The 20,076-nt window shown below is 35.7% G+C and overlaps 1 pseudogene; it reads left to right on the top strand.

Moving 5' to 3' along the window:
* The first annotated feature begins 15,305 nt into the window (after positions 1 to 15,305).
* LOC124958199 (cytochrome c oxidase subunit 7A2, mitochondrial-like) lies at positions 15,306 to 15,532 on the top strand (annotated as a pseudogene).
* Positions 15,533 to 20,076: the final 4,544 nt, after the last annotated feature.

Raw genomic sequence — 20,076 nt, 5'->3', positions numbered from 1 at the left:
AGAAAAAACTATTTAGTTTGAATCTTTCCACTTATTGATTCTTGCTTTTATTTCTTGTGCTGTGGGTGTCTTGTTAAGGAAGTCTCTTCCTAAGCCAACGTGATGGAGACTCAGGCCTACTTTTTCTTCCATTTGGTGAAGGGTCTCAGGTCTAATTCCTAGATCCTTGATCCATTTTGAGTTGAGTTTTATACAGGATGAGAGATAGGGGTTTAGTTTCATTTTACTGCATATGGATTTTCAGTTTTGCTAGCACCATTTGTTGAAGAAGCTATCTTTTCTCCATTGTAAGTTTTTGGCACCTTTGTTTAGTATGCGATAACTGTACTTACGTGGGTTTGTCTCTGTGTCTTCTATCTTGTACCATTGGTCTACCTGTCTATTTGGGTACCAATACTATGCCATTCTTGTTACTATTGCTCTATATTAGAGTTTAAGTTCTGGTATTGTGAAACCTCCTGCATCACTCTTCCTGCCCAGGATTGCTTTGGCTATTCAGGATCTTTTGTTCTTCCAGATGAATTTCATGATTGCTTTTTCGGTTTCTATGAGAAATGTCATAGGGATTTTAATTAGAATTTTGTTAAATCTGTATAGCACCTTTGGAAGTATGGCCATTTTGGTAATATTAATTCTGCCTATCCAAGAACATGGGAGATCTTTCCATCTTCTAGGGTCTTCTTCAATTTCTTTCTTTAATGTTTTGTAGTTTTCATTGTAGAGATCTTTCGTTCTCTTTGGTTAGATTGATTCCCAAGTATTTTTTCTTTTTTGAGGCTAATGTGAATGGAGTTGTTTTCCTGATCTACCTTTCATATGTTTCATCACTTATGAATAAGAATGCTTTAGATTTCTGCCTGTTGACTTTATATCCTGCTATTTTTCTGAATTCATTTATGAGGTCTAGAAGTTTTCTGGAGGAGTTTTTTGGATCCTGTAAATAGAGAGTCATGTCATCAGCAAATAGTGACAGCTTAAGTTCCTCTTTCCCTATTCGTATCCCTTTAAATCCTTTGGTCTGTCTAATTGCTTTGGCTAGTATTTCAAGGATGATGTTGAATAGAAGTGGTGAAAGAGGGAATCCCTGTCTTGTTCCAGTTTTTAAAGGGAATGCTTTAAGTTTTTCTCCATTGAGAATGATGTTGGCCATGGGTTTAGCATAAATAGCCTTTGCAATGTTGAGGTATGTTCCTACTATCCCTATTTTCCTAGTGTTTTGAGCATGAAGGGATGGTGTATTTTGTTGAATGTTTTCTCAGCATCAATTGAAATAACCATATGATTCTTCTCCTTAAGTCTATTGATATGATTGATTACATTTATTGATTTATGAATGTCGAACCAACTTTGCATCTCTGGGATGAACTCCACTTGATTGTGGTGCACTATCTTCTTTTTTTTCTTTCTTTTTTTTTATTGTAAACAAATGGGATACATGTTGTTTCTCTGTTTCTACATGGGGTAAAGGCATACCATTTGTGTAATCATAAATTTACATAGGGTAATGTTGTTTGATTCATTCTGTTATTTTTTTCCCTTCCCCCCCACCCCTCCCACCCCTCTTTTCCCTCTATACAGTCCTTCCTTCCTCCATTCTTGCCCCCCTCCCTAACCCTAACTCTAACCCTAACACCAACCCCTCCCACCCCCCATTATGTGTCATCATCCACTTATTAGCGATATCATTTGTCCTTTGGTTTTTTGAGATTGGCTTATCTCACTTAGCATGATATTCTCCAATTTCATCCATTTGCCTGCAAATGCCACAATTTTATCATTCTTTATGGCTGAGTAATATTCCATTGTATATATATACCACAGTTTCTTTATCCATTCATCAATTGAAGGACATCTAGGTTGGTTCCACAATCTGGCTATTGTGAATTGAGCAGCTATGAACATTGATGTGGCTGTATCTCTGTAATATGCTGATTTTAAGTCCTTTGGGTATAGGCCAAGGAGTAGGATAGCTGGGTCAAATGGTGGTTCCATTCCAAGTTTTCTAAGGAATCTCCACACTGCTTTCCAGAGTGTCTGCACTAATTTGCAGCCCCACCAGCAATGTATGAGTGTACCTTTCTCCCCACATCCTCGCCAACACCTGTTGTTGCTTGTATTCTTGATAATCGCCATTCTAATTGGGGTGAGATGAAATCTTAGGGTGGTTTTGATTTGCATTTCTCTTATTACTAGAGATGTTGAACATTTTTCCATATGTTTGTTGATTGCTTGTAGATCTTCTTCTGTGAAGTGTCTATTCATTTCCTTAGCCCATTTGTCGATTGGATTATTTGCATTCTTGGTGTAGAATTTTTTGAGTTCTTTATAGATTCTGGAGATTAGTGCTCTATCTGAAGTATGATTGGCAAAGATTTTCTCCCACTCTGTAGGCTCTTTCTTCGCATTGCTGATAGTTTCCTTTGCTGAGAGAAAGCTTTTTAGTTTGAATCTATCCCAGTTATTAATTCTTGCTTTTATTTCTTGTGCTATGGGAGTCCTGTTGAGGAAGTCTGGTCCTAAGCCGACATGTTGAAGCTCTGGACATACTTTTTCTTCTATAAGATGCAAGGTCTCTGGTCTGATTCCAAGATCCTTAATCCATTTTGAGTTTAGTTTCATGCATGGTGAAAGATATGGGATTAGTTTCATTCTGTTACATATGGGATTTCCAATTCTCCCAGCACCATTTGTTGAAGAGGCTATCTTTTCTCCATTGCATATTTTTGGCCCCTTTGTCTAGTATGAGAAAATTGTATTTATTTGGGTTTGTGTCCGTGTCCTCTATTCTGTACCATTGATCCACCTTTCTATTTTGATACCAATACCATGCCGTTTTTGTTACTATTGCTTTGTAGTAGAGTTGAAGATCTGATATTGCGATACCCCCTGCTTCGCTCTTTCTGCCAAGGATTGCTTTAGCTATTCTGGGTTTTTTATTCTTCCAGATGAATTTCATAATTGCTTGCTCTATTTCTGTAAGGTATATCATTGCGATTTTAACTGGAATTGCATTGAATCTGTATAGCACTTTTGGTAGTATGGCCATTTTGACAATATTAATTCTTCCTATCCAAGAACATGGGAGATCTTTCCATCTTCTAAGGTTTTCTTTAATTTCTTTCTTTAGTGTTCTGTAGTTCTCATTGTAGAGGTCTTTCACCTCTTTTGTGAGATTGATTCCCAAGTATTTTATTTTTTTCGAAGCTATTGTGAATGGGGTAGTTTTCCTAATTTCTCTTTCTGAAGATTCATCGCTTATGTATAAAAATGCATTGGATTTATGTGCATTGATCTTATATCCCGCTACTTTACTGAATTCACTAATGAGATCTAAAAGTTTTCTGGTGGAATTTCCTGGTTCCCCTAAGTATACCATCATATCATCAGCAAATAGGGATAGTTTGAGTTCTTCTTTTCCTATTTGTATCCCTTTAATTTCTTTGGTCTGTCTAATTACTCTGGCTAGAGTTTCAAGGACGATATTGAATAGAAGCGGTGAAAGAGGGCATCCCTGCCTTGTTCCAGTTTTTTAGGGGGAATGCTTTCAGTTTTTCACCATTTAGAATGATATTAGCCATGGGCTTAGCATAGATGGCCTTTACAATGTTAAGGAATGTTCCCACTATCCCTATTTTTTCTAGTGTTTTGAGCATGAAAGGGTGCTGTATTTTATCAAATGCTTTTTCTGCATCTATTGAAATAATCATGTGATTCTTGACTTTAAGTCTATTGATATGGTGAATTACATTTATTGATTTCCTGATGTTGAACCAACCTTGCATCCCTGGGATGAAACCCACTTGATCATGGTGCATTATCTTTTTAATATATTTTTGTATGCAATTTGCTAAAATTTTGTTGAGAATTTTTGCATCGATGTTCATTAAGGATATTGGTCTGAAATTTTCTTTCCTCGATGTGTCTCTGTCTGGTTTAGGTATCAGGGTAATATTGGCTTTATAGAATGAGTTTGGGAGGGTTCCCTCCTCTTATATTTTATGGAATACTTTGAGAAGTATTGGAATGAGCTCTTCTTTAAAGGTTTTGTAGAACTCGGCTGAGAACCCATCTGGTCCTAGACTTTTCTTTGTTGGTAGGCTTTTGATGACTTCTTCTATTTCATTACTTGAAATTGGTCTATTTAAATTGTGTATGTCCTCCTCGTTCAGTTTAGGCAATTCATATGTCTCTAGAAACCTGTTGATGTCTTCGAAATTTTCTATTTTGTTGGAGTATAGATTTTCAAAATAGCTTCTAATTATGTTTTGTATTTCAGTCGTGTCTGTTGTGATATTTCCTTGTTCATTCCGAATTTTAGTGATTTGGGTTTTCTCTCGTCTTCTCTTTGTTAGTGTGGCTAAAGGTTTATCAATTTTGTTTATTTTTTCGAAGAACCAACTATTTATTTTGTCAATTTTTTGTATTGTTTCTTTTGTTTCAATTTTGTTGATTTCAGCTCTAAGTTTAACTATTTCCTGTCTTCTAGTACTTTTGGTGTTGATCTGTTCTTTTTCTAGGGCTTTGAGCTGTAGTGTTAGGTCATTTATTTGTTGAGTTTTACTTCTTTTATTAAATGCGTTCCATGAAATAAATTTTCCTCTAAGTACTGCTTTCATAGTGTCCCAGAGATTTTGATATGATGTTTCTTTGTTCTCGTTTACCTCTAAGAATTTTTTAATTTCCTTCCTAATATCTTCTGTTATCCATTCATCATATAATAGCATATTGTTTAATCTCCAGGTGTTGGAGTAGTTTCTGTTTTTTACTCTTTCATTTATTTCTAACTTTAATCCATTATGATCTGATAGAATACAAGGTAGTGTCTCTATCTTCTTGTATTTGCTGACATTAGTTTTGTGGCATAATATATGGTCTGTTTTAGAGAAGGATCCATGTGCTGCTGAGAAGAAAGTGTATTCGCTCTTGGTTGGATGGTATATTCTATAAATGTCTGTTAAGTCTAAATTATTGATTGTGTTATTGAGATCTATGGTTTCTTTGTTCAATTTTTGTTTGGAAGATCTGTCCAGTGGTGAGAGAGGCGTGTTAAAATCACCTAGTCTTATTGTGTTATGGTCTATTTGGTTTCTAAAATTCAGAAGGATTTGTTTGACATACATGGATGAGCCACTGTTTGGGGCATAGATGTTTATGATTGTATATCTTGCTGATTTATGCTTCCCTTAAGCAGTATGAAATGTCCTTCTTTATCCCTTCTGACTAACATTGGTTTGAAGTCCACTTTATCTGAAATGAGGATGGATACTCCAGTTTTTTTGCTGAGTCCATGTGCATGGTATGTTTTTCCCCATCCTTTCACCTTTAGTCTATGGGTATCTCTTTCTATGAGGTGAGTCTCTTGCAGGCAACATATTGCTGGATCTTTCTTTTTAATCTAATCGGCCAGTCTATGTCTTTTGATTGATGAATTCAGGCCATTAACATTCAGGGTTATTATTGATATATGATTTGTATTCCCGGTCATTTGGTTCATATTTAAAATTTTATTTATTTATTTATTTATTTATTTTTTGACACACTTGGTTCCTCCTTTATTTGACAGTTCCTTTAGGATAATTCCTCCCTTTGCTGATTTGCTTCTTTGTGTTTTATCTCTTCCTCATGGAATATTTTGCTGAGAATGTTCTGTAATGCTGGCTTTCTTTTTGTAAATTCTTTTAGCTTTTGTTTATCATGGAATGATTTTATTTCATCGTCAAATTTGAAGGTAAGTTTTGCTGGATATAAGATTCTTGGTTGGCATCCATTTTCTTTCAGAGCTTAAAAAATGTTGTTCCAGGCCCTTCTAGCTTTTAGGGTCTGGACTGAAAAATCTGCTGATATCCGTATTGGTTTCCCCCTGAATGTAATTTGGTTCTTTTCTCTCACAGCCTTTAAAATTCTGTCTTTATTTTGTATGTTCGGTGTTTTCATTATAATGTGCCTTGGTGTGGGTCTGTTGTAATTTTGTGTATTTGGAGTCCTATAAGCCTCTTGAACTTGATTTTCCATTTCATTCTTCAGATTTGGGAAATTTTCTGATATTATTTCATTGAATAGATTGTTCATTCCTTTGGTTTGTTTCTCTAAGCCTTCCTCAATCCCAATAATTCTCAAATTTGGCCTTTTCATGATATCCCATAGTTCTTACAGATTCTGTTCATGATTTCTTACCATCTTCTCTGTTTGTTCAACTTTGTTTTCGAGGTTAAATATTTTGTCTTCCATATCTGAAGTTCTGTCTTCCAGGTGTTCTATCCTATTGGTCACTATCTTCTTAATATGTTTTTTTATGCGATTTAACAGGTTTTTGTTAAGGATTTTTGCATCTATATTCATCAAAGATATTGATATAAACTTTTCTTTCTTTGATGTGTCTTTGTCTGGTTTGGGTATGAGGGTGATATTAGCTTCATAGAATGAATTTGGAAGGGTTCCCTCCTTTTCTATTTCCTGGAATACTTTGAGAAGTATAGGAATGAGTTCCTCTTTGAAGGTCTTGTAGAACTCGGCTGAGAACCCTTCTGGTCCTGGGCTTTTCTTGGTTGGTAGGATTTTGATGGCTACTTCTATTTCATTGTTTGATATTGATCTGTTTAAATTGTGTATGTCCTCCTGGTTCTGTTTGGGAGGATCATATGTCTCTAGAAATTTGTCAATGTCTTCGGTATTTTCTGTTTTTTCTGGAATATAGTTTTTCAAAGTAGTTTCTCATTATGTTATGTATTTCAGTGGTGTTTGTTGTGATAGTTCCTTTTTCATCACAAATTTAGTAATTTGAATTTTCTCTCTTCCTCTCTTTGTTAGTGTGGCTAAGGGTTTGTCTATTTTGTTTACTTTTTCAAAGAACCAACTTTTTTCTTTGTCAAATTTTTGAATTGTTTCTTTTGTTTCAATTTCATTGATTTCAGCTCTGATTTTAATTATTTCCTGTCTTCTACTACTTTTGCTGTTATTGTGTTCTTCTTTTTCTAGGGCTTTGAGCTGTAATGTTAGGTCATTTAGTTGTTGACTTTTTATTCTTTTCTTGAATGTGCTCCATGCAATGAATTTTCCTCTTAGTATTGCTTTCATAGTATCCCAGAGATTTTGATATGTTGTATCATCGTTCTCATTTACCTCTAAGATGATGTTTTCTGTTATCCATGCTCCTTTCAATAGCATATTATTTAGTTTCTAGGTGTTGGAGTGATTTTTGTTTTTTTATTTTGTCATTGATTTCTAATTTTATTCCATTATGATCTGATAGAACACAAGGTAGTATCTCTATTTTTTTTTTTTGCATTTACTAAGGGCTGCTTTGTGGCATAGCATATGGTCTATTTTTGAGAAGGTTCCATGTGCTACTGAGAAGAAAGTGAGTGAATTTGCTCATTGATGGATAGAATATTCTATATATGTCTCTTACGTCTAAGTTATTGATTGTGTTATTGAGTTCTGTGGTTTCTTTGTTTAGTGTTTGTTTGGAAGATCTATCCAGTGGTGACAGCGTGTGTTAAAGTGACCCAGAATTATAGTGTTGTATTCTATTTGATTCCTGAAATTGAGAAGGATTTGTTTGAGGTACAAGGATGCACCATTGTTTGGGGCATAAATATTTATGATCATTAGGTCTTCCTGATTTATGGTTCCCTTAAGCAGTATGAAATGTCCTTCTTTATCCCTTCTGACTAAATTTGGCTTGAAGTTCACTTTATATGAAATAAGGATGGAAACCCCTGCTTTTTTACTGAGTCCGTGTGCATGGTAGGTTTTTTCCCCATCCTTTCACCTTTAGTCTGTGGATGTCCTTATCTATGAGATAAGCCTCTTGAAGGCAGCATATCATTGGGTCTTTCTTTTTAATCCAATCTGCCAGTCTATGTCTTTTGATTGATGAGTCTTGGCCATTAATGTTCAGGGTTATTATTGAGATATGATTTGTATTCCCAGTCATTTGGGCTTATTTTTGGTTTTTAACTTCACTTGGTTTCTTCTTTGATTGGTTTTTCCTTTAAGGTAGTTCCTCTCTTTGCTCCCATTGTTGTTTTTCATTTCCTCCTCATAGAATATTTTGTTGAGAATGTTCTGTAGCACAGGCTTTCTATTTGTAAATTCTTTTAACTTTTGTTTATCATGGAAGGATTTTATTTCATCTTCAAATCTGAAGGTTAGTTTTGCTGGGTATAGGATTCTTGGTTGGCAACCATGTTCTTTCAGAGCTTGAAATATGTTGTTCCATGCCCTTCTATCTTTTAGAGTCTGGGTTGAGAAGTCTGCTGATATCCATATTGGTTTCCCCTTATATGTAATCTGATGCTTTTCTCTCACAGCCTTCAAAATCCTGTCTTCATTTTGTATATCAGTCATTTTCATTATAATGTGCCTTGGTGTGGATCTGTTGTGATTTTGTGCATTTGGTGTTCTGTAAGCCTCTTGTATTTGATTTTCCATTTCATTCTTCAGGTTTGGGAAATTTTCTGATATTATTTCATTGAATAGGTTGTTCATTCCTTTGGTTTGTATCTCTGTGCCTTCCTCAATTCTGATAATTCTTAAATTTGGTCTTTTCATAATGTCCCATAGTTCTTGGAGATTCTGTTCATGATTTCTTACCATCTTCTCTGTTTGGGCAACTTTATTTTCAAGATTAAATATTTTTGTCTTTATTGTCTGAGGTTCTGTCTTCCAAGTGATCTAGTCTGTTGGCAATGCTTTCTATTGAATTTTTTATTTGGTTTATTGTTTCTTTCATTTCAAGGATTTCCTTTTGGGTTTTTTTGAGAATCTCTATTTCTTTGTTGAAATGATCTTTTGCTTCCTGCAGTTGCTCTTTCATTTGCTTATTGGTATTATCATTCATTGCCTGCATTTGCTCTCTTATCTCATCCTTTGCTTCATGAATCATTTTAATTATGTATATTCTGAACTTCTTTTCTGACATTTCTTCTACCACACTGTCACTGGATTCTATTAATATAGAGTGTCTTGGTTTGTTTGGATCATTTTCTTCCCTTTTTTTTTTTTTCATGTTGTTCATGTATTTTCCCCTCTAGTAGTACAAATTTTGGGTATTGCGGTTTCCCCCTTATAGGCTTATAGTGACCCTATAGGTTTCCAAAACATTTTCTTTAAGGGGGATATCAATATTAGCAGTGCCCACTTCAGACAATATGCAACCTATCTACAGTATAACTAATAGATTTGCAGTAATGTCTGCAGTTTCTAATGGAGGACAAAGAGGATGGGGAGGAATGTAGGATGTAGCTATTAATGAGATAAGCAAAGAATATATAGAAGTTCTAGATCGTAGAAAGTGTGAGAGTATTATCAAAAGAAGTTGGTTGTTAGCATGCAGAAAGGGAGAAAGAGGCTCTGAGGGAACAGGTAAACAAAAGGAAAATAGAGGGAGGAAAGTAAAGAAATAAAAACTTACAATTTGTCAATAAGGAGACAAAAAAAATCTACACTGTAACAGTTATATAGTATTCAAACCTCCCAGTCTTCAGTAGCCTGATGTATAAGAGGTACCTGACAATGAGCTTCTGGTCTCCAGCAGGCATTCCAGGATGAGATTTGCCCCACCTAAAGATGGGAGATACAGCTTCCAGTATTATTCCAGATGGCTGCTCTGGCTTCCAAATGTGTTGGCAAATGGGGAACTGCAGCACAAGGTGTGTGCATGGTCGACTGGGGGTCCTGGAGGCGGGGTGGATTCAGTCTGGTTGCAGCATCCTGGATGCATGGTACAGTCAATTGGTCTGGGGATCCTGATGGGAGGGCACAGTCAATCAGTCTGGGGGTCTTGGTGGTGGGGAGCAGTCAGTCTGAGGGCCCTGGAGGCATGGAGTGGTTGGTTGGGCTGAGGGGTCTTAGAGACATGGCTCAGTCACTCCGGTCAGGGGTCCTACAGGTCCTGGCTGTTTTCTCAAAATGGACTCACTTACTTGTCTTTTATGTCAGCTTTTTCTTGGAGCATTTTCCACATGTGATGGGAGGGAATCATAACATTCCAGCTATTTCCTTTCTCAGTTAATGCTTTAGGCTGGTGTGGCTGAGAAGAGTAGTTCAAGTGAGGCAACACAGGGCCTTCAACACACTCCTTCATTCTTTTTCATAAATTGTGATAAAATTCACATGCCATAAAATTCAGTATTTTAAGGAAAGCAATGCAATGGTTGTAGTATATTCATAAACTTGTTCACCTATCACATTATACAATTCCAGCATATTTTCCAGAATTCTCCATTTTCCCCTCACCCCAACTCATGACAACTATTTATCTATTTTCTATCACCACAAGTTTGCATATTCTTGAACATTTCAAACAAACTGAATCATAATTACAATCTTTTGTGCCTGATTGCTTCCACTTGGCATGTTTTTGAGCATGTTGTAGCATCTATCGGTACTTTTGGCTGAATAACATTCTGTTGCATCCACTATATCACAAGGTATTGTTCTACTTATTAATATTTGAGTTGTTTCGATTTTTTGACTATTATGAACAATGCTGCTATGAACATGATATATGATTTTTGTGTGGACATGTGTTCAATTCTTTGGGAAATTGTGCTAGCTCTCCATCACTATAACAAAATATCAAAGATAATTAATTTACAACTAGAAAAGGTTTATTTTGGTTCATGGTTTAATCCATGGTCAGGCAGACCCATTGCTTTGAGCCCACTATGGGGTTACCAAAAGGCAAGAGCAGGGAACATGGGGTAAAGCAAATTGCTCTCCTCATTCCAGGAAGCCAAAGAGAAAGAGGAAAGGGCCAGGATTCCACAATCCCTTTCAAGGGCATATATTCCCAATGATCTAAGCACCTCCCACTAGGCTTGTCCTCCTAAAATTCCACCACCTCCCAGTTGTGACACCTTGAGGGCCAATCTTTATTTAACACATGAGCCTTTGGGGGATCTTCAACATCCAGACTCTTAGAAAATTCTCAAACATTTTGTTCTCAGGACCCTATTTTACTCTTAAGGACCCCAATTAGCTTTTTTTTTTATGGAGGTCATATACATCAATATTTCCTGTGCTAGAAGTGATAACTAAGACACTTCAAAAGATAAAAGGGTAATTTCCTTTAATCACTTAAAATTAACAATAATCACATGCTAGCAGAAATAATTTTTCTTATGAAGAATAGCTATATTTTCCAATATATATAGTGAAGAATGTCACTTTTACAAAGTTCTTTGTCTCAATAGAAGACAGCTGGTTTCTGACCTACTTCTGCAGTCAATTGATTGTGATATGCTTCTTTGGTTAAAATGTCTGAAGAATGTCTGGTCTCAAGCAGACAGTTGGAAAGAGAGATATTTGAGAACTCAGCAACCTGCTCAGAGGCTGTCACACCATCATTATACTTTAAGAACTACCTTTAACACATGGGTGTTTGAGGGACATTTAACATCCAAGCTATAGTAGATGAATACCTAGGAGTGGAATCACTGGGTCATATGATAATCCTATCTTTAACATCTCAAGAAATTGCTAAACTGTTTTCCAGGGTGGCCACACCGATTTACATTCCCCAAAAGAATGTATGATGATTCCACTCTACATTATCAACAATGCTTGTCCATCATTTTTTGGGGGCGGGGGTGGTACTGGGTACTGGGAATTGAACTCACAGGCACTCAACCACTGAGCCACATCTTTAGACCTATTTTGTATTTTATTTAGAGACAGGGTCTCACTGAGTTGCTTAGTGCCTCACTCTTGCTGAGGCTGGCTTTGAACTCGTGATCCTCCTGCCTTAGCCTCCCAAGTCACTGGGATTACAGGCATGCCTAGTTTGTCTGTCATTTTTATTTCAATCATTCTAGTAGGTATGAAGTTGTATCTCATTGTGTTTCATATGTCTTTGTATCTGTGTTTTGTAATGGCTAATGATGTTTTAATGCACTGATTGGTCATTCATATAACTTCTCCTGAGAAATTCTACTCAAATCCTTTGCCCAGATTTTGATTTGGATTGTCTTTTATTGTTTAATTAATAGTGTCCTTTACACATTCTGATTACAAATCTCTTACCTTATAATATTTACAAACATTTTCTCCCCTTCTGTGTGGTTTGTTGTTTCACTTTCTTGACATTGAGCACAAACATTTTTAATTTTAATAAAGTCCAATCTATTTGTTCTTTGGTTCCTTGTGCTTTTTTGTGGCAGGTCTAAGTAACCTTTGCCCAAAGATAACAAAAAACTCACACCTATGTTTTATTTTAAGAGTTTTAGTTTTAGTTCCTTCATTTAGGTCTTTGACCCATTTTTGAGTTCATTTTTGTGTGTGATGTGAGATAGGGTGTCCACATTCACTCTCACTTACAGGTATCTAGTTGTCACAGCACCATTCTTTTTCACATTGAATTGTTTTGGCACCCTTGTCAAAAAAATCGAATGACTATAAACATAAGGATTTATTTCTGGACTCCCAGTTCAATTTCATCAACCATATTTGTATCCCTATGCTAATATCAAACTAGACAGATTGCTGAGCTTTGCAGCAATATTTGAAATAAAGAAATGTGCTTCTAATCAGGCATAGTGGTGGGCACCTGCAGTCCTAGCTACTTGGGAGCCTGAAGCAGTAGGATCACTTGAGTCCAGGAATTCAAGGCCAGCCTGATCAATATAGACACTGTATCAAAAGAGAAAGAAGGCAGGGAGAAAGGAAGAAAGGGAGGAAGGGAGGAAGCAAAGAATGTAGGTTTTTCCTCCAACTTTGATCTTTTCAAGACTGCTTTCATTATGTTGGGTCCCTTTGTTACTTGATGTGAATTTTATATCAGTCTGTTAGTTTCTGAAAAAACAAACAAAACAACAAACCCAGCTGTGATTCTGACAGTGTTAAACTATCAAATCTGATATGTGCACTAGATGTGTTGAACATGCAGATCTTAATAATATTAAGTCCTCCAGTTTGTAAAAATAAGATAGCTTCACATTTAATTGTTTTCTTTAATTTCTTTCAAAATTTTAAGTAAATTAAAATTTTTTTCTAAATATTTTTATGCTGTTATAAATAGACTTATTTTCATGATTTTATTTTCTGAAAATTCAATAGCCATATAATTGATATTTATATACTTATCTAATATCCTGAAACCTTGGAAAATGAATTGATTTGTTAATTTTAATGGTTTTTAATTAATTTCTTAGGATTCTGTACATATAAGATTATGTTATTTGCAAGCAGAAGTAGTTTTACTTCTTCCTTTCTATCCTGGATGTTTTTTATATCTGTTTCATATCTAATTGTCCTAAGTCTATTCTCCAGGATAATATTGAACAGAAGCGGTTGAAACAAACATCCTTGCCTTGTTTCTGAGAAAACTTCAAAATATTCACCATTAAGCATGATGTTAGCTGTGTTTTTTTGTAGATGCTCCATATCAGATTGGGAAAGTTTTCTCTAATTCCTAGTCTGTTGAATCTTTTCATCAGAAGTGTTAAGATGATCATAGTTTTTTTAACCTTATTGTATCAATATTATTATATTGATTGATTTTTGTATGTTAAACCAACCTTGCCTTCTTGGAATAAATCCCACTTTGTCATGGTGCATAATTCTTTGTATGTGCTGCAGAATTTGGTTTAAGTAGGCAAAATATGCAGTTATACTTTGTTGAGAACTTTTGTGACTAGTTTATGAGGAATACTGATCTGTAGTTTTTGCTTTTTCCTTGTGTTTGGTGTTTGGCTAATTCTGATCTCATAGAATTAATTAGAAAGTGTCCTTCATCTTGTATCATTTGGAAAAATCTTTAATAATGTAACTTAGGTCTAAAAAATTACAAACTCTGATTTAATAAGAAATTCTACCCTTCTGGGCTATAAAGAACATCAAAGAATTACATACAAAGTCTTATGAATGAAGTACTAAATATTTAGGAAAAAAAAATCAAACCAAGTTTTTTCCCAGATAAAATTTATCCTCTAGAAATAATTATTTAAGCTATATCACAATTTTATTGTTATAATAATTATCATGCTTGTGGCTATGGCAATAAAGTATATGCTAGGAAAAGCATTCACAATCCCACCACCCACAAATAATTATGAAAAATAATTGATGAACACCATTTCAAACCATGCTATCTACATCACAGTTGTTTAATTGTATATTTAAATATATTCATTGTTTTCCATCACTTTTAAACCTTATTTTGTCTACATTTAAACCTCATGAATATATGGATTTTATTGAAAGTGGTTTTGTCCTAGAACTTTTGACTATTGTGGTGCTTGAGCTCTTGAATGCTTTGGTATATAAATACACCTCCTTTTTATGTGAACAACTTGGCTATGAAGTATTCTATGTCACATTTTTAACCATCTACATATTACTCTTTTATCTTCTGCATTGGATATTGCTGAGGAGAAATTAGAGGATAATTTAAAATTTCCCACTTATAGATAATCTTTTTCTGGGTGGATGCCTGAAAAACATTATTTAATCCTCAAAATTCAACTTATTTTGACATGGCTCATCTCAGTTCAATCACATTTCGCTGGAACAAGAGTGGCCCTTTAATTCTTAGATTTAGTTTCTTTTAAAACCTTATTTTTCTGCTTCATTTGCTAGTCTTGTTCTTTCAGGGACAATAATTAGTCTTATGCTGTATAATGTTTGTCCTCTACAATGACTAACTTCTTATTGCTTTAACTTTGGTCTTCTTTTCCTTTGTCATTGTAATGATTAACCAGGCCATTTTCTGTGTTGGAAATCTCATTTTAGTTATGTGTATTTGGTCTCTTTCTGTTCTATAGTAATCTATTAGGTGACAGTTGTTGTTACTTTGGTCCTTGAATTGTTTTCTTAACTTGGCAATCTCCCTTTCCACTTTCTTTCATTGTTTCATCTGGTATTTGAACACTTGCTTTACTGAATTACTATTATTAAATTTTCCTTAGGTGTAAAGCATTCATGAACATTTTTTGTTGTTGTTGTTGTTTTTTGGTACTGACTATGGATGGTATTTTAAATAGTTACATATGTTTATTTTAAACACTTCATACCTCTCTAAACTTGCACCATGTGGATATTTGCAGAAGGGGGAAATGTTTAATACGTATCCCTACCATGTTTTAATCCTATTAGTTAGGGTGTTTTGGGTTGTAAATAACAGAGTCCCTAACTGTTAGTGTTTCACACAATAAAGTCATTCTCACATATCTCATATCTAGAGGTAGTCAGTTCCAAGGCTGATTCAGCAGTTTACCATTGTCATCAGGGTCCTAGGTTCTTCTCATCTTTCTACTGTTCTACATCTCAGCTTTAAGAATCAAGACCAGAATAGCTGAGCCAAGATGCTGCATAATCTGCTGGCTCTTCAGCAGATTGCCCAGAGGACTATAAACCCTGCTTAATGCAGGTATTTTGAAAATAAACCAGAGGATAATGGAATTCCAGTGCATTGAAAGAGCAGGGTAGCTGTTGCCCTCCTGTATAGCATCACTATGGTTCTTGTGGTTGGTGGCTCAGCACAGCCGTATGTCAGCTGGCAATGGCTTCATTTCTGAAGAAGCGGGATTGACTTCAGTTATCCCAGTAATCACTTGGCTCAGTTTCATTCATCTCTCTGTGGACCAGTAACCTGATAAATAACTGAGATCTTCTTTGAGGATCAATATTATTGACTTGTACTAACTGCCACCAATAAAGCAGTTTTTATCATGAAAAAAAAGAATCAAATCCATACATATTAGCATCCCAGGCAGCAAGGGAAAGGAAGAAACTAGAAAGACAATGTCTTTTTTAAGTTTTCATTTTTTTCAGACAAGAAAATCTTCCTCAGAACAATCTTCCTTCCACACATAACCCCCAAAATTTCCCTTCCATCTTGCCAAAACTGAATCAAATACCCTTCCCTAATAAACCACTAGTAAAGGAGAACTGTTTTGTTGTAATTGGTCTACAACAGTAATTTCAGCAGAGCAATTCTGCCTCATAGGAAACATCTGGTAATTCCTGGAAACATTTCTGCTCATTACAACTTGTCAGAAGGCAAGGTGTTGTAACTGGCATCTAGTAGGATTCCCCCCTAGAACCTCTAGAAGGAACACAGATATACTGACATTCATTTTAATTTGACTGTCAGAACTATAAAATAGTAAATTTATGTTGTTTTAAGTCAGTAAGTTTGTGGTAATTTGTGACAGCAGAAATAGAACATCTAAGTATAGAATGACAGAATAAGAATGGTGTGAGACAGAGAATTTGCTGAACTTGAACAATGCAATGACAAGAAGAATCAGAACTGGATCAAAACAGACAATACCCAGCTAAACACTGCTATGATTTGAATGTTTATGTCCCCTCCAAATTTCATGTTGAAACTTTCTCCCTAATGCAACAGTACTAAGAGGTAGGTTCTCTACAAGGTAATTAGGCTGTGAAGGCTATACATGTATGGATGTGATCAGTGCTTTGTAAAAGTTCTGGAGGGACTTTTCCCCCTTATTCCAACTTCTACCATACAAGGACATAGCAACAGATGCTATCTTGGAAACAGAGATACAAAATCTGCCCATGTCTTGATCTTGGACTTTTCAGCATTTTGGAACTGTGAGAAATAAATTTGCATTATTTATAAATTACTCAGACGCAGGCATTTTGTTATAGCAGACTAAAATAAACACTGAGAGTTTTCACCAGTTTTCATACTGAGATGGGAACTAGGTATTTCTGTGGGAATTCATTGTGTGAATAGTTTGAGGTATGCATTACTTAGGGCTCTCTAGAGAAAAAAACCAATACGTGTGTGTGTGTGTGTGTGTGTGTGTGCGCGTGTGTGCGCATTCTTGTTTGTTTTTAAAAACTTGGCTCACATAATTGTAGGGCCTGGCAAGTCTGAAATCTGTAGGATCAATAAGCAGGTAGGAAATTCATATGACTGGTGTAATTTGAGTCTGATTTCTGCAGGGCAGTAGTTGGAAACTTACACCTGCTTCCTATGTTGCAGTCTTAAAAGGAATTCCTTCTTTAGGAATTCAGTCTGTTTATTCTTAAGGTCTTCAACTGATTGGATAAAGTGCACACACATTATGGAGGGTAACCTGCTTTACTCAATATCTACTGACTTAAATGTTGATCACATCTAAAAGATACCTTTACAGAAAGAACCTCTAGACTATTGTTTTGACCAAACTGGGCATATAGCCTAATCAGGCTGACAAATTATTACAATGTACTTCCACAAATTTAACTCATGGTATTAAAATACGTGCATTAATCATCAACAAATCCTTTGATGTATTATCAACTTGCTTTTCTTATGTTTGGATCATGACCCTTAACTTGGACTCCATGGGCTCCTAAAAGGTACATCACTGTGCCCAGCTTCAGGTAGGAGAGAGGGTTCATGAGATGTTTCCAATTATATACAGCACATTGGTTGAAAGTATGTTTATGTATTTTTTTATAGGAAGAGGCCCATAGCTTTCACTGGTTTCTCAGAAGTGTCTAGAAGGGTTCGTGAAAGGCAAGAAAAGGTCAGGGAATTACTCCAGATAAATATCTAACAGACTGAGCCATTTTTGACATTTGAAGGCAAGTTCTGATGTGCTTTGACAAGCAGCACTTTTACAGTGTGCTCTGGGAGTTACTTATTACACAATCATAAAATCCTCATCAATTGTAAATAACAGATTAACAAATATCTTTTCCAAAGAGATTTTTCATACCTTACTCTGAGATTTTCAACACAGAAATGGAACTGTAACATAGTTCAGTCTAAAATGAGTTTTTGATAAAAAAAGGTTTTGGTCATTATAGTTTTATAGATGAGCTACTTAGGTAATACATAGCATTTGCAGTGACCAGCAGTGAGAAGCTTTCCAAAATTTTAGAATTTAAAATGAACCACATGCATAAACTCAGCTCCTATGAGAAACCAGCAAAATGTCTCCTAGACCTTGAGGGCAGCTATGTATTTTAAGTAACTGAATTAATAGAGGAAACCAGTATTTTAAAAGCAGGTTCAGACCACAAAGGGACTGCATGGGAGAATTTCTAGGATGACAGAAATATTCTTCATGATACTATAGCTAAAGACATATAACTTTGACATCTGTCAAAATTCAGAATTAGAAATCACAAATAGTGAATTTTATGAGTGAAAAATTAAATTAAAAAATCAGTGAGGACACCTAGGAATCCCTACGATGAATGCATATAGTGACAAATGAATTTGATGTATTAGAAATGTATGATATAACCTTGTTGAAGGGATGGGATAAAAAGAGGAGCTGATCTAACTTTGGAAAATCACGTTTTGACTGAATATGTTAAATTTAATGACAAAAAGAACTATCTAGGAGAGCGCAGGACGCAAGTGCAGACTTGGAGCGTGTGTCCCCCTGCGAAATGAGCTGGAAGCAGAAGAGGTGGTTCGATGGCATGTTGCTGGGCCGTGGCGCAGCTGCAGCGGGGCGGCGTGCAGGAGCTTGTGAACACCTTCTTCAGCTTCCTTCGACACAAAACAGACTTTTAGACTTTTTCATTGGCGGAGAAGAGGGGATGTAGAGAAGCTTATCACACAGACCCCTAACCACCACAACCAGCTGGCACAGAAGGCCAGAAGGAGTAGGCCTAGAAGCAATGTCATTTCAGTGGCAAAGAACACACCCAGCACCTAAATCTTTGCTTCTAAATACATTTCTAAAGACACAGGAGTCAACCTGAAAGAGCTCTCAATGGTCAAATCTGGAGCAATTTGAGTGACAAAATAAATAATGTCAATATTCTATTTTAAGTCAAATAGCATATATGGTATAAAATACTGATTAATGGGTGAGTGAATGAATGAATAAAGATATATACAAGTAGGAAGAGGAACAAAATTTCCTTACAGAAAAATTCAAAGTAGTATTTGCAAGTAATTGCTGCTCCAGAAGGTAGATCTTAACTCCTCTCCCCTTCAATGTGGGCTGAACTTTGTGACTCACTTCCAAAGAATTGAATATGGGGGAGGGGCAATAACTTTACAGTGGAGAAAACCTGCAGACACAACCCTAAGCAAGTGGGTAAGATTAACATCCTCAGTCAAAAGTCATGCTGATAACATGTGCAGCAAGAGAAGGTGATGAAAAAAGCACTCCCCTTGTTGTAATTTCCCCCAAAATTCACAACTCCAGTATACTCATGAGAAAAACAGCAGAAAAATTCCAACTGAAGGACAGTCTACAAAATATCTGATTGATACTCCCCTAAACTGTCAAAGTCACAAAAAAACAAGAAGACTGAGAAATTGTTTAAGATTAGAGGAGATTAAGGAAACATGAAGGCTAAATACAATGTAGGATTGTGTACTGAATCCTTAAACAGTAAAAGGTCACAAGTGGAAAAACTAATGAAGTCTAAATAAAGCCCAGAGTTAATTGTATTGCATCAATGATAATATCTTATTTTTGACAACTACACAACCATTGTGTAAGATGCAAACATGGGGGAAGTCGGGTAAAGGGTATACGGGAACTCTCTGGCATGCCTTTGCAACGTTTTAGTTCATTTAAAATTATCCCAAATAAATAAAAACATTTTAAAGCAGGTTCAGAAAAATAAGTTTTGGTAGAGTATCTTGCATTAAGAGAAATATTCTTCTATTGGTTAGAAATATTTCCCCAGGTCTCACCATAAGCTAAAAAAAATGCCTCCTTCCTAATCATCTCCTTTGACAGAAATTCCCAGCTTACCCAGTGACCTACAGAATTCAGTTATAAGGGAGTATGGTCCTGGGAAAAGGAAGGCATTGAAGAGGGCACATAAACATCCTGTCCCTAGAAAGATACGTTTCTTAATTGTAAAATCAATCAACTGGCAATCGGATCAATTGTACCAACCTAAAAAGTTTTAGTCATTGAGACTTTCAGTGAGAATCTGCTCATCCTTGGGTCCAAAGTCAACTTTCTAGACCACCAAGGCTCAGACTTTATACCCCAAAATCTGCTGGGATTTCCAACACCTCCCTACCTCCCTATTCCCTTATGTTTTTATTCCCTATTATTGTTCTAGCCTGTTAGTCCTTGAAGGAGCCAGCTCTTTCAGGAACACCCCCAGCAATGTTATACTTGTTATATA

This window comes from Sciurus carolinensis, chromosome 11 (genome assembly GCF_902686445.1).
Source record: "Sciurus carolinensis chromosome 11, mSciCar1.2, whole genome shotgun sequence".
Classification (NCBI taxonomy): Eukaryota; Metazoa; Chordata; class Mammalia; order Rodentia; family Sciuridae; genus Sciurus; species Sciurus carolinensis.
Note: the sequence above shows the minus strand (reverse complement) of the source record. Positions and strands in the feature narration are given on the sequence as shown.